Genomic DNA, 15,801 nt, shown 5'->3' on the forward strand with positions numbered 1-15,801 from the left:
AAATTTGGTCTTACCTGTGGTCCCGAGGCTCAGGTTCGCTCGTGGGGTGCTGCCCTCGGGCTCTCTGCGGCGGCAGCAACCAGGAAGACCTGTGCTGCCCCTTCCGGGAACTTCAGTGCACCAGGGTTCCAGATGGTCTTTGGCTTTTTCCTCTGGCGTCCGAGATGTGTGTGCAGGGAGCAGTCACTTCTGGTTTCCCAGGCTTGTCTGCCTCTCTGAAGGTTTAGCTCTCCCTCCCATGGGATTTGGGTGCAGAGAACTGTTTATCCGGTCTGTTTCTTTCAGGTTCCGGCGGTGTCTCAGGCACAGGGGTCCTGCCGCTCCTGGGCCCTTCCCCACGGGAGCCCAGAGGCCTTATACAGTTTCCTCTTGGGCCAGGGATGTGGGCAGGGGTGAGCAGAGTTGGTGGTCTCTTCCGCTCTGCAGCCTCAGGAGTGCCCACCTGACCAGGCGGTTGGGTCTCTCTCTCACCGGGTCTGGGAGCAGAGAGCTGCTGCGGGCCAGGATCCGCGGGTGTGGGACTTCCGGTAAACACAGAACGTGCCTGGTCCTAGAGAAATTCTGCTTTCCTGTGTCCCAAGCTCACCAGGCAGCTTTCTTTCAGCAGAAAATTTGGTCTTACCTGTGGTCCCGAGGCTCAGGTTCGCTTGTGGGGTGCTCCCCACGGGCTCTCTGCAGCGGCAGCAACCAGGAAGACCCTGTATTTATGATTTAACAAGGTGGTGAAAACCTTATTCCTCATCTTCATCTGATGTATATGACTGAAGACAAAGGCAAGTAAAAGAAAAGCATGCAGTAGTTGTTGAAATGTTTCTATAATGTTGCCTTTAAAATCAGAAACAGAAAATGTATTTGAATGACCTTGTGTGGGTTCCCCTACTAATTCTTTGTCTAAATTTCATTTTCATTCAATAACAAACCAAGCATCAGAATGAATTCTATTTATTTGGAGTTCATGTTGTATAAATTTCAGTACTTAATATTTATTAAGAAGGCATTGGTTAAATATGTTCATGGTCAGGCAGGGGCAGAACACACAAACACATACACACACAAACACACACACACACACACAAACTTTCAGTGCGGGGGGGGGGGACTGAGAGACTGACACCTATTTCCAAGAGTTCAAAATGAGTCTTGGTAACAATGGAGATGAACAAGAATAGCAAAAATAAATGAGTGTGCTCCAGAATGCTAAGAGCATCATTACACCTTTCAAATTCCTTGTGATTTTTAGAGAAGCCTGCTGACTTTATATATCTTCACAGATGAAACATATAATATATCTCACCTTAACAATATAAAAATAATACTTAAATATAGTGTATTAAGTGAACAATTATGACTCTCCAAAGTGAAACAATATGATTCATTAACTGACTTGAGGTTTGAAAATTAAAACCAATGACATCGAAAAGCATTTTATAATTAAGTTTATTCATTAAAGCAATTTGATGCTTAGAGTAATATTGAGCAAAAAGGTTAGAGTACAATGCCCTGAATCCCCACTTAACTTCTGTGCAATAGTTAAAACTATAAATATACATAATATAATGTGCATATATAATATACATATACATATATAATATACATAAATTTAACTTTTTTATGTAATTCTTTTTCTATGAGTCTTTTTCTAGCTTGTTTTTGTGTACACTATGTACCATGTACTATGAACATGAAGCTCAAAAGAGGGTGTTAGGTCACCTGGAACTGGAGCTATGAATGATTATGAACCAACGTATGGTTATTGGCAACCAAACCTGGGTCCTCTGTGAGACTAACATGAGCTACATCTCCAGCTTCCTCTACTGTGAGTCTTTATTCCAATGTCAGCTCCTTGAGAACTTTGATTTGAATTTGTTAGAAACAGATTTCTTTCCCTTTTGTTTTGTTGTTAATGCTGGAGATTGAACTCAGAAACTACTTCATGTTCATTGAGCTCTGAAAAAAAAAAGAGTTCCCTTCTCCCCATAAAAAGGAGTCTTACATTTCAAATCGGTAAATCATGGGCTATTACAAATTTTTGGAGATAGTCATAATGGTGCACACTTCCAACCGTAGCATGTGGGAGTGTGAGGTGTGAAGAGTATAGTGAGTTTCGTGTCGGTGGATTTGTCTGTTCTCTCTTGGTGTGATAAGACACCAGAGACAAGATACTTTATAGAAAATGAATTTTATTTGAGTTTACCATTGCAGAAGGATGAGAGTCCATCACCTTCACAGCAGGGAACTGGCAGTATGCAGCCATGACATTTGGAACAAGTTTGAGAGTTCTTATCTCAAACCACAAGTGAAGGGTGAACTGGAAATAGCCCAGGGCTTTTAAAACCTCAAATCCCATCCACACTGACATAGTTCTTCCAGCCAGGACACACCCTCTTACCCTACCCAACAACACCACAAACTAGGAACAGGCATCTGAGCCATTCTATTTCAAACCACTGTCCTTGGACTAGATAGAGGGAAGCCTAAAAAATTTCTTTTCCCTCCACAGTCTTTTTTTTTTCACCCACTATCCATTTATGAATTTAGAAATCCTAAATAAATATTTGATTTTGTTTGTGATTTTGTAACTTTCCTATTATTTCTCTTATTGTACCTCACTGGTTTTGAAGTAATTTTCCTAGGCATGTAAAAGTTTGTTTGCTTGAATATGAATTATTTTATCTTGTGAAAAGTGCTATAAAATATTTATTTTTGACACTTGGAATAGTTTCTTCTTAGTTCTTTTTGAGCCCACAATGGTGTTGCTGTTTGCCTAATACTCAGCTTGACAGGCATTCTAGGCATCCTTAGCTTATTTCCTACATTTTTTTAAAGTTTGCTATGTTCATACTTTCATTATTTTTTATTATTTCTTTTAAAGATTGAAAATTTAAGTTGCATACAATATTAAACGAAAACATCAGAAGACCCTTAAAATTAATCACATTTTGCCCAGTTTTAGGAAATGATCTTCCACCTACAATAGGTTTGGATCCTCAGGCACCAAGAAAATAAACACTTTATCAAGCCTTTCTCTCTATAATGTGCACTCTTCTAAGAAATTATTAGTCTCTAAGAGCTCTTTCAAAGACCTACCAGGCACGCTATTAAAATACAAACTGTGGTAAAATGTACTGAGAATATAAAACAAACATAAATAGTCACAGTTCATTTACATCCATTTGCAAAATGAATGTGTTTTATTTTGCAAATAACTAAATAGACATAGCAGAAAAAAGAATTCCTTACCTGCCATATTTTGAAGGAAAAGAAAGCTCAGCTTTAATCTTAAAGAGAACGATTTCTTAGAGTATCTCAATATTTAATACTTACCATGCTGTAGGGTCAGCGTTGAAATCATATATATAAGTAACATTACATAAACCGATCAATTTACATTTATATAATTAAGAACACACACACACACACACACACACACACTCAAACACAAATACACACATAACAGCAATTAAGCAAAAACAAAACAAAATATAAACAACCCCCCACCCGCAAAGGCCATCGATTTGAGAGAAAGCAAGGGGATCGGTACATAGAATTTGGAACGGGGAAGGAAAGGGGGAAATGATGTAATTACCTTTTAATTAAAAATAAAAATGAATTAAAAGTAAAATAATAATAAAACATGTAGTTTTGTTTTGACACTTACTTGATAATTCCTTGGGATATATTACAGGTTTCTTGATTTAGAGAGTTTACATTTTTAGACCAACAAAACATTTGATTTCTTTTGAAGTAGTATCTTTGAAAAGCCCTACTGGGTTTTATATAGAATTGTGCCTGGGGATACTCATTCCTAAGAAAAGTACAGACTCAGCTGAACTATAGTCCTTTGCATGCAGATATGGGTGGAAGAACTTCCTTAAATTCTAACTGCAGAGAGGCATGTAAAGATTGAGATGTGAAGTCAGTCTATGCTATAAAAATTAAAGTCATAGACACCATAGGTAGGTGCTAAGAATAACAGGAAGTCACTGGAGAATGCTCAACCAAAAAATGCCAGATTATGGCAAATTTTAAAACCACTGCTTGGTGCTATGGTTGGACATGATGGATAGGAGGAAGAAATTTTAGAGGAAAGTGTAAGAGAGATGTGCTAATGCAAAATGAAACCGAATGTTCAAGGGAAATGTTACAGATGAACAGAGTTGGACAGAAAGAACTTTTAGAAAGTTGTACAGATATAATAGAACAGGAAAGGCAATAAAAGGATTGTATCATTCTAAGAATGTGTCAGTGTGACCAGTGACAGGGTCCTAGTGGAAGGTTCTTTTTAGAGCAGCCTTACATCATGTAGTGCCAATTGTATTTCAATACTCTCTAAACCTTGTCAACTGGGATGAGCCCAAGGGAAGGGTGGCTTATTAGCCAGAAAAATATGGCACCACAAATTCAAATCCCTATGCAAGAACAGGTTCACTTGGACAGAAAGATTCAAGAGCAGGTTTTCTTGATGTAGGATATGACTAAGCAGCCTTTGTAGATATCAAATGTAGGGACTTCGGATTTTGGTGGTAGTAAAGAGGTAGTAAGATTTCCAAATAATTTAATAATCTTTACTGAAGACAAGGAATGACCTGTGAGAGATTTTTGACTTGAGATCATGGGTCAATAAATAGTTATGTTAGTTCTTTGATGGAAATGATTCGGAGGAATGGCTTGTGTGGTCTGGAAAAGAAAGCAGATAGAGTTTCAGATGTGATCCAATTAGAGCTTTGCACAAAGTACTTAATGTCAAATATATTTATAGCAATTCATGATAGGTTACAAATAGTTTGTCTAGATTAACAGGAGGAAACCCAGAATTGGCAGATGAATTGTCTTTGTAGAAGTGGAAGTTTATGGAAGTTCACAGTTCAATAATGAACACATATTTACTATGAAAAGAACCATGTAGTTGATGGAACTTTGAGGAGGGAAGATTTAAAAATCTTGGAGCATAGGATTAATGGCACCAACCAGTGGTGCCATAAGTGGGGCAATATTGTTGGACAGTCTCAAGTCTCCACTTACAATTTATTTTCTCATATTTGAGGTGACATAAATTGATAGGTTTACTATATTTTGTTTATATTTAAATTTGTGGACATTGATAAAGTAGAGGCACAGGCTATATTTATCAGTGCTGTCCTTTAGAGATAGGGATACAGAGAAATGGAGCACGGAATTGAGGAGAAAATGTACAAGCATGATCATAATAATAGTTATGACACAGGCTGCCTTGACACTTTTTTTTTTGGTTCTTTTTTTCGGAGCTGGGGACCGAACCCAGGGCCTTGCGCTTCCTAGGTAAGCGCTCTACCACTGAGCTAAATCCCCAGCCCCTTGACACTTCTTTTTATTTATTTATTTAGTTTTACATTCCAGATTTTTTCCCCTACTGATTCACCCTCCATTGTTCCAGGCCTTAGGGCCTCCCCTTGAGCTGGATCCCACTTTGGGCCTGTCACTGGTCCTCCTTTTCCTCTTGGTCTTCTCCATTTTTGTCTCTGCAGGTCATTTAGACAGGAAGAATTAAGGGTAAGAGTTTTTGACTGTGGGATGGCAACCCTATTTGTCACTCAATTCCCTGTCTTTCTGCTGGAGGTGGGCTCTACAACTTCCCACTGTAGAGGGAACAATGCCCACTGTAGGGAATTTCATCTAGGATCCCTCCCTTTGGGTCCTGAGAGCCTCTCACCTCCCTGGTCTCTGGTACATTCTGTAGGGTCCTCCCAACTCCCTAGCTCCCAAGATTGCCTGTTTCCATTCTTTTTGCTGGCCCTCAGGGCTTCAGTCCTTCTCCCCCATCCAATACCAATCATGTTCCCCTCTACCCCTAACCTCTTCTTTCCCTCCCAGGTCCCTCCTTCCCTCCCCCTTGTGGTTGCTATTTTCTTCCAAGTGAGACTGAGGCATCCAACCACACAAGGACCCAACCGAAAAATAGAACTCACTCATGAATATCAATGCACAAATAATCAAAAATTCTTGCAAACTGAATATAAGAACATATCAAAACCATCATTCATCATGATCAAATAGGCTTCATCCTAGGGATGCAAGGTTGTTTCAATATATGAAAATCCATTAACGTAATCAACTATATGAACAAACTCAAAGAAAAAAATCACATGATCATCTCCCAAGATATGAACAATAAGACAATGCAAAGATATCAAGGGGATACAAATTGGCAAAGAAGAAATAAAGGCATCATCATTTGCAGATGATAGCACAAATAAACAACCAGAAACAGAGAACTTCTCCAGCTGATAAACCACTTCAGCAAAGTGGTCAGATATAAAGTTAACTTAAATAATTCAGTAGCCTTCCTTTATACAAATACTAACAGGCTGAAAAAAATGAGGGAAACGACTCCCTTCACAATAGCCACAAATGATATAAAATCTCTTGGGGTAAAAACTCAGACCAAACAAGAGAATGCTCTGTGTGACAATAACTTCACATCTCTCAAGAAAGAAACAGAAGATTTCAGAAGACGGACAGATTTCCCATTCTCATGGATTGGCAGAATTAACATAGTAAAAGTGGCCATCCTTCCAAAGGCAATCTACAGATTCAATGCAGTCCCCATCAAAATCCCAACACAATTCTTCAAAGATATGGAGAAGGCAATTCTCAAATTCATCTGGAAAGGCAAAAAACCCAGAATAGCAAAAGCAACTCTTAACAACGAAAGAATGGGTGGATGAATCATCATCCCTGACCTCAAGCTCTACTACAGAGCAATAGTGATTAAAAATTGCACAGTATTGGTACAGAGACAGACAGGTTGATCAATGGAATAGAGTTGAAGACCCAAAAATAAAACCACATACTTATCCACACTTGACCTTTGACAAAGAAGCAAAAAATATACAAGGGAAAAAAGAAAGCATCTTCTATAAATGGTTCTGGTCTAACTGGCTGTCTGTATATAGAAAAATGAAAATAGACCCATATTTGTCACCTTGCACAAAGCTCAAGTCAAAGTGAATCAAGGACTTCAAATAAAACCAGATACACTAAATCTAATAGAAGAGAAAGTGGTAACGAGCCTTGAACTCATTGGCACAGGGGGACATTTCCTAAACAGAACTCCAATGGCTCATACTCGAAGATCAAAAATTGATAAATGAGACCTCATGAAACTGGAAAGCTTCTATAAAGCAAAGGACATAGTCAATAAGACAAATCAGCAACCTACAGATTTGGAAAAAATCCTCACTAATACCACATCTGATAGAGGGTTAATATCTAAAATATATAAAGAACTTAAGAAGAACCACCAAAAGAGCAAACAACCCAATCAAAAAATGGGGTATAGAACTAAACCCAGAATTCACAACAGAGGAATCTTGAATGGCTGAGAAACACTTAAAGATATGTTCAAAGTCCTTAGTGATCAGAGAAATGCAAATCAAAATGACCTTGAAATTTCACCTTACACCAATCAGAATGGCTAAGATCAAAACCTTGGGTGACAGCACATTTTGGTGAGGATGTGGAGATTGTGAGATTGCAAACTGGTACAATACTCTTGAAATCAATCTTGATGTTCTGAAGAAAATTGGAAATAGATCTACCTGCAGACTCAGCAATACCACCCTGGGGAATATACCCAAAAGCTGCCCCACCATGCCACCGGGTCATGTGTTCCACTATGTTCATATTGGTTTTATTTGAACTAGCCAGAAGATGGAAACATCCCAGATGTCCCACAACAGAAGCATGGACACAGAAAATGTGGTTCATTTACACAATGGAATACTACTTAGTTATATTAAGACTAAGGGCATCCTGAGTTTCGCAGGCAGATGAATGGAACCAGAAAATTTCATCATGAGTGATGTAACTCAAACCCAAAAGGACATGCATGCATGGTATGTACTCACTAATACATGGATATTAGCCAAAAAAATACAGAGTACCCAAGATACAGTCCACAGAACTCAAAAAGGTCAATGAGCTGAAGGACCTTGACACTTTTTAAATGTACAAATGATGCTATGTGGGCAACACAGCTAAGTCTGCATGTTGTGAGACTTTGGGCTGCAGTAAAAGGGTTTTGAAAGTGTGGTAACCAAATTTAATTTGAAACTAAATTTGTACAATAGCCAATAGATAAAGCATGCTAAGTATGCAGAGCCACTGAATAATGTAAATTACTGCTATGCTTGGATATCATTTCTCTGTAGTTGAATGGCAATAGGTAAGAGAATAAATAACTAATCCTAGTGATGGTGTGTTCACACAAAGCTTTATACACTGCTGATGTAAACTAGGCCAGACACTCCAGGTAGCAGTACAGAAGATCCTCAAAACTAACCAGTCAACCAACCAACCAACAAACTACTAACTAACTAATCAACTAACTAAGCAAAACATAGAACCCATCTGTCACATGCCCAGGTGGTTTTCTCAAAGAACTTCATGTTAGCATAGCACAGAGATACTTGAACACAGATGCTTGTTGTCCAACCAAAGCAAAGTTCTCTCTCACTGAACTATACCCTCAGCAAAAGGCTAATTTTGTTCTTTGATATATTGTTTTACTTTTTGTTTCTTTTGAAATAAGTTCCCAGGTATTGCAGGGTGGCCTGAAACTCATGATCCTCCTGCCTTTACTTTTCAAGTGTGATGATTTTTGAGGCATTTGATTCCTCCTCTTCTTTCTCTTCCAAGGAATAAAGGATCAATATAAACTCCCGTTAACTAATACCATTTATGTCTTAAGATGGCGCATCTTAAGTGTTCAATGGGTGGTAATCAAACAAGCACATTATCTCAGACATCTCTCCTCTCAGGCATTCACAGAATGAAAAAAAAATTATCTAACCAAAAGACTGCTGCCCAAGCACTGATAATGTGTACCCTAGACCTATGTGTCCTGGCCTGGATTTCATGTTGCTCCTGCTGTTTGACTTCTTGAAATCTAATGAACGATGACCCTTAATTAGCAGAATGACCAGAAAGAAATGTCTCCGTTCTCTTTGGTTCAGAGAGTGAACATGTCATAGACTTGTTCTTCTGCTGCAAACCCCACTTCATCTTCCCTGTGAGTTTATTGTCATTTTTCTGAGCTTACTCTTCTGGGTTTTTTTTTAATTAGTGTCCCCAATCTTGGCTCTGAATGAATAGCCACACAGATTCTCAAATCCCACATCTTTTTGTAGATAGGACACAACAGCATGCGGTGATTTTCAGGCACAGTTGCTCTAGAGCTGAGGATTCTGGAACACCAGGCAGAAGGGAAGTAACACACGTATTTCTTCAGAGGATGAGGGTTGGTTCTTTTGCATGCTTTAAAGAAGGAGAGGGATCTCTGTAATGCAGTTCTTCCCAGGCAATGCTGTCAAACACAGGCTTCCCTGTTACTGTGCAGATGACCAATGACACTGAAATGTCCACTGCTCACTATATAATCCTTTTGTTTGTCTCGTCTTCTAAGGTACTTTGACCAGAAGCTGAGCACAAAAATTTCGACTATTCTATTTTCAAACAGCAGTAGTCGGTTAGGTCTAACCATCAATTTAATGGCGCCAATGGCCATCAAAACAAAGAAAATTACACAGTAAGCCTGGCTTTCTTTTATAAAGGGAATAGTTTTCATTTCATTGTGGTATAAAGCACAGAATTTTCCTCCAATACTTTTGTAGCCATCTTTCATGCAAGACGGTGAGTTGAGAAAGCAAAGATCATTTTATTTTTAAATAGCTTTGCTTTAGCTATGCAGACACTTTCTATAGAATCACTGTTACTTTTCTAATAGCCCAGAGTGATTCAGGAGGAAAATCATGGATTTTTTTTTTACAGAATAAAAACCTAGTATGCCTAGAATATGCCTAGTGGTATTGGTGAATGACGTGAACATATCAAAGGTAGAGACCCTGGCATGAAGGTGAGGAATATTTAACATGCATTAGTGTAGAAGCTTGTTTACAATGATTTCAAGGTACTTCATAATAATATTCTCATGAACTAAATAGAAAGATATTGGAGAAGGAATATATTTTTTATAAAAAGTATTAGAAAAATGTAACTTTATTCAACTAGATATTTCAGGGGCGAAAATCTTAGGATTAGGATTCTATGTGACAATATAAATTTGATTTAAAATGTTATTTTCTGGATATTTTCAAGGTCCTAGTCAATGTGTTGGGCAGGAAGGGGCTCAACTTATCAAACGTAATCAATGGGGTTCTTGTCAGCCTTTGTAGTTGGGCATCTTATACCCTAGAAACTAAACTTGATTGAAAAAAATCTTTATAACAAGATGTTAGAGATAATAAATTTAAATTCTGAGTAGATAGAATGAAGCCTTTAATTGAATTAGCATAATAACTGTGAAATGTGATATGTTTTGAATATTTTAGCTCTTAGTACAGTTTATGCCCTGACAGCTCTCTCTTTCATACATATATATAATCTATCTGTCTGTCTACGTACTATCTATCAGTATACCATCTATTAATCATCTATATTCTGTTATTTATCTCACCCATCAATGTGTGTACCCATCTTAAAAAGAGCAATAGACCCTTTTACATTACTGAAGACAACCAAAGGACCTGTAAATTCTTTTATGTTCTTGCTACCTTGAAATGTTTGATTACTTTGATATTTACAGGAAGGTACTCTATATACTACCAAGGGAGAATTGGAAATACTAACCAAGCTCCAAATTCTTTGATCTATAATGCAATCTTTCCTGCAAGAAATGCTAATGCAATGGTGGCACAAAGCTAGTGAGAGCAACCTACCAATATCTGGTTTTACTTAGGGTCTGCTCCATGAGAAGGAATCCATACCAAACAGCACATGCAGACCAAGAACCTGAGAGTAGATAACACAGGAACCTAGGGTAAAGCCAAATGCTACTCATTTACTTAAAGAACATACTAATAAAATAACTTCTACTCACATCTTGTTACACTCATAGATTAGTGCTATGCTCAGCCATCATCAGAGAAGCTTCTTCCTGTAGCAGATGGGGATAATTGCAGAGAACCACAGACAGATAATATGGAAAGAGTGAGAGACCTTGAAAGAACCCTAAACAAGACACTTTCATCAAATCCTTCCTTTTCGGGTTCAGTGCGCCCCGTGGAAAGCAGAAAGAATGTAATAGCCAGAGGGAAGGTAGGACATCGAAGAAGCAAGACCCTCTAAATAATCAGGGTTGATGCACATATGAACTCAGAGAATGAGGCAGTATGCAGAAGAGCTGCACAGATCTACACCAGATGAAGATTCCTAGAGCTGAAAGGAGAACTATGCCCCAATTACTAACCTAGAAATAATCTGGAATTGATAACTACTTGCAAATGAAATTGTAGGTTGTTTCCACTTATGGGTAGGCTACATGCCTAGCAGTAGATACCAACCTCCCCCCCCCCCAAATGAATTTGGTGTCATCATTGGAAGTTCCTTGTCTCATAATGTTGTGTCAGGGTTTAAAAATTATTTTCGGTGTGTATTTATTTGTCTGGTTGGTGTGGGATCATTTATGGACAGCATGTTTGAAGTGGTCAAGGACAACTTGAAAAATATGGCTTTTGTCACCTAGCATGAAGATTCTGGGGATTGTACTCAGGTCATCACACTTAATAGGCAGTAAGTGTTTTTACTGAGCTACGTTGCCAATCCCTTATTGATATTTAAACCAATCATATGATATTTTCAATTTCTTCAAGGCTTCTGTATTCGATGTTACTACTTGTCTTGTTTTAATTAAAAAATCTGTTGATTCACTTTTCTTGAAGCATGACAAGTTAGTTTTGAAAGTTTTACTAAGCATACTTTTCATTTTATAAGTATCAGGCTATCTCAGAATCATGAAAATCTTATTAAAAACATAAACTGTACTTAAGATCTGAACTTCTGAACGTCTGGGGATTTATATTTTATCACTATTTTCTATGAGTTTTGTACTGCAACCTGGAAAAATCATTAGTCTTGTATTGAAGATAGGGCAGTTCTAGCTGTTATCTTTTCATACCCACATGCAGATACATGCAGGCATGCACACACACACACACACACACACACACACACACACACACACACACAGAGAGAGAGAGAGAGAGAGAGAGAGAGAGAGAGAGAGAGAGAGAGAGGGACAGAGACAGAGAAAGAGACAGAGAGAGATGGAGAGAAACAGAGAGACAGAGGAGGGTATATAATCCAGTGATCTCATCTATAAACGTAAGTATAGCAATTGATTTCATGAATGAGGACAGCAGAGGTATCATATATTTATGTATATATGTAAATATATATGTATATATATTTAGTTTCTACTTCAAAGTGTTCTCTGATTTTTATATCTGTATTACTCTCTGTATTCTGCTTCTTTGAAAGAAGAGAATATGTGATTCATGGGCAAAATTGTGAGTGAATACTCTACCCCTATGGTATAAATTAAATAAACAAATGCAAAGCAAATAAAAGAAAGGAAAATAAAAAAGGTGCTATGCAAGCTGCCAAGGAAGAAAAACAGCCAAAAGCCCCCTATCCCCCAAGATTTATAGCCACAACCATGCAATAGGGGCACTATTATCTCAGGGATAACCAAGAGCTATCTAATTGGACTTTATCCCTATTCAATAGCAGGAAATTCATGTCTGTTACTGTAAACCCAGTCAACTACCCAGAGCTTATGACATCATGGAACACAGAGGAGGATCCCCTACTTCTACTTCCCTAAAGCAATACAATTTTTAACTCTACTCTAATATTTACTCTCATATCCATGGTTAAGGTATCTCTTACTTATCATCAAATTAGCTTCGCTTTTCATTAGCTGGAGGCTACTACAGAGATCTGTAATGGTAAAAATGAGAAGTGACTGTAGGGTCTCAGTCAATCTTTCTCTAATCAAATGCCTACATCTAATGCTTGGGAAAAATCGTTGAAGTGGAAGCAGAAAGTTTGTAAGAGCCAGAAGACCAAGATGGCTGTTCAAGACAGAGTCTTAGACGTGTCAAGGTTGATACATTCATTAAATCTGAACGACATGTTTGCCTAAATATGTCGTATATGATACAACAGTTGCTATGACAGTGGGTTGCAGGAAACATCACCACTCCACATCCCTACAAGCAATTGATGGGTGTTGAAAAGTGAGAATGTTTATCTCTAGAGACAAACATACCGATAGGTTATCAGGTCTCAGTCAGCTTTGTGTGTGTGTGTGTGTGTGTGTGTGTGTGTGTGTCTGTGTGTCTGTGTGTGTCTGTGTGTGTCTGTGTGTGTCTGTGTGTTTGTGTGTGTATAAGTGAATGATAATGATAGAAGAGATTATAAAATTGAGAGAGGGGTATGAGAAGTTGGAGGGGGAATGTTTATGATAAAGATTAATTTTATAAATGTGTGAGACTTTCAATTAATAAACACATATATTATTAAAATGATATTTATTCATGATGAGAGGCCCAAAGACCTTCATATTCAAAGGTCAACATAGATACATACAGGCAGTCCTGTTGGTGCATGCCTTTAATCATAGTGCCAAGGAGACAGAGAAGGCAGATTTCTGATTTTCAGGACATTTTCTCAAAACAAAAACAAAGAAGAAAAAGTGTATATATATATGATCAACATCTCATAGCTGTGGCCAATCCACCTGCTCTAGGATTGTGAATGGCATTTCGGATGTTTTAGTAACTCATGCGTTAAGAGTGAGTGTCCAAGATTCTATATGAACAGACATGTGTGGCGTCTGTTTTGGATTGTCTTATTATTCTTATGGTGAATACTCTTTGAAATTACAAATAGTGTCTTCTCCTGAAATAGAGTTGAAATTTCTTGTCTAGGAAAATGAAGAAAATGTCTCCTTTTTCAGGAAAGTTTAAGCACATCTATTTTGCAGTCCATTATAAAATAATTGAACTACCTATCAAGACCATTTTGTGCCTCACATCCCCTTGAGCCACCCCAGATCGGTCCTGCAGGACTCAGGGAACACGGGAAGCTGATGTGAGCTAGTGGTTCATGCTGTGTTTTGTCATGAGTAATGGAGTCCTTTGTTGACTTAGGCATATTCTGTCCTCTGCCAGTAGCTAGGAAAAGATAATGATTCTCTTGCTAGATTGGGAGCAGAGTACAACCTCAGGCCTTCTGTAATTGGTATTGTTTCTTCACTGCTTCCACAAAATTAAGGAACTAAGGCATATAGGCTTTTTTTCTTTGTGTATTTCACAGTTCAGTCTTTATATTAGCTATAAAGATCTTCCCTTTTGACATTAATACTTAAGCAAGTGTTTGCTATATCTCAAACTTCTATCAAATGCTTTGCAAAGTATAAATCAAACGTCATTCTTGATCTCAGAATTCATCAAGTACATAAAGAGAAAGACATATGAGCACACGTAATGTGTAAATAGTATTTTTCTTTTCTTTTATTGGGTATTTTCTTTATTTACACTTCAAATGTTATCCCCCTTCCATGTTTCCCCTCAAGAACCCCCCCATCCCATCTCCCCATCCCTGCCTCCATGAGGATGCTCTTCCACCCAGCCACCCACTCTCTCCTGCCTCCCTGCCCTAGCATTCCGCTACACTGGGACATCAAGCTTTCACAGGACCAAGGGCCTCTCCTTCCATAATGGACAAGGTCCATCTTCTGGTACATATGTGGTTGGAACCATGGATCACTCCATGTATACGCTCTGGTTGGTGGTTTAGTCTCTGGGAACTTTGGGGGTTGCGGGGAGTCTGGTTGGTTGATAGTGTTGTTCTTCCTATGGGGTTACAAACCCCATCAGCTCCTTCAGTCATTTCTCTAACTCCTCCATTGGGGACCCCATTTTAAGTCTAATGGTTGGCCTTGAGCATCCACCTTTGTATTTGTTAGGCTCTGGCATATCCTCTCAGGAGACAGCTATATCAGGCTCTTGTCAGCATGCACCTGTTGGTATCCCCAATAGTGACTGCATTTGGTGAATGCATGTGGGATGGATCCCACTGTATGGCAGTCTCTGGATGACCTTTCCTTCAGTCTCTGCTCACACTCTGTTTCTGTATTTCCTCCTGTGAGTATTTTGTTCCCCCTTCTAAGAAGGACTGAAGCATCCACACTTTTGCCTTACTTCTTCTCGAGGTTCATGTGGTTTGTAAATTGTATCTTGGGTATTCTGAGCTTTTGGGCTAATACCCACTTATCAGTGAGTACATACCATGTATGTTTCTTTGTGATTGGGTTGCCTCAATCAGGATGATATTTTCTAGTTCCATCCATTTGCCTATGAATTTCATGTAGCCATTGTTTTTAATAGCTGAGTAATACTCCATTGTGCTGATGTATTACATTTTCTGTATCCATTCTTCTGTTGAAAGACATGTGGGTTCTTTCTAGCTTCTGGCCATAATAAATGAGGCTGCTATGAACATAGTAGAGCATGTGTCTTTGTTATATTTTGGGGCATCCTTTGGGTATATGCCCAGGAGTGGTATAAAATGTGCCTGATAAAAAGATTGAAGAGACACTCAGCAAGCTCAGGAAACATTAAATTTCTTAGAGCTGTGAGAAATTAGGAAAGGTTTTTGGATGAAGGTACAATGTAGTCATCAATACACAGAGTGTTCTCAATGGTGACAAGTGTCAGGAACCTTTCAGATATAAGACAACATAAGCAAATACAGAGATATTTGGCAGAGTCCACTGTGTAGTCAAGAGAATAAACAAACTCATATCACTACCATATCACATTCTTTGTGTTCAGTTGTAGGAAGAAGATGCTGATATGCACTTTATGGATATACCAGGCAGCTCAACTATATCCTTTATGCTTATTGCCTCAATGTTTC

The sequence above is a fragment of the Rattus norvegicus genome, chromosome 16, assembly GCF_036323735.1.
Source record: "Rattus norvegicus strain BN/NHsdMcwi chromosome 16, GRCr8, whole genome shotgun sequence".
Classification (NCBI taxonomy): domain Eukaryota; kingdom Metazoa; phylum Chordata; class Mammalia; order Rodentia; family Muridae; genus Rattus; species Rattus norvegicus.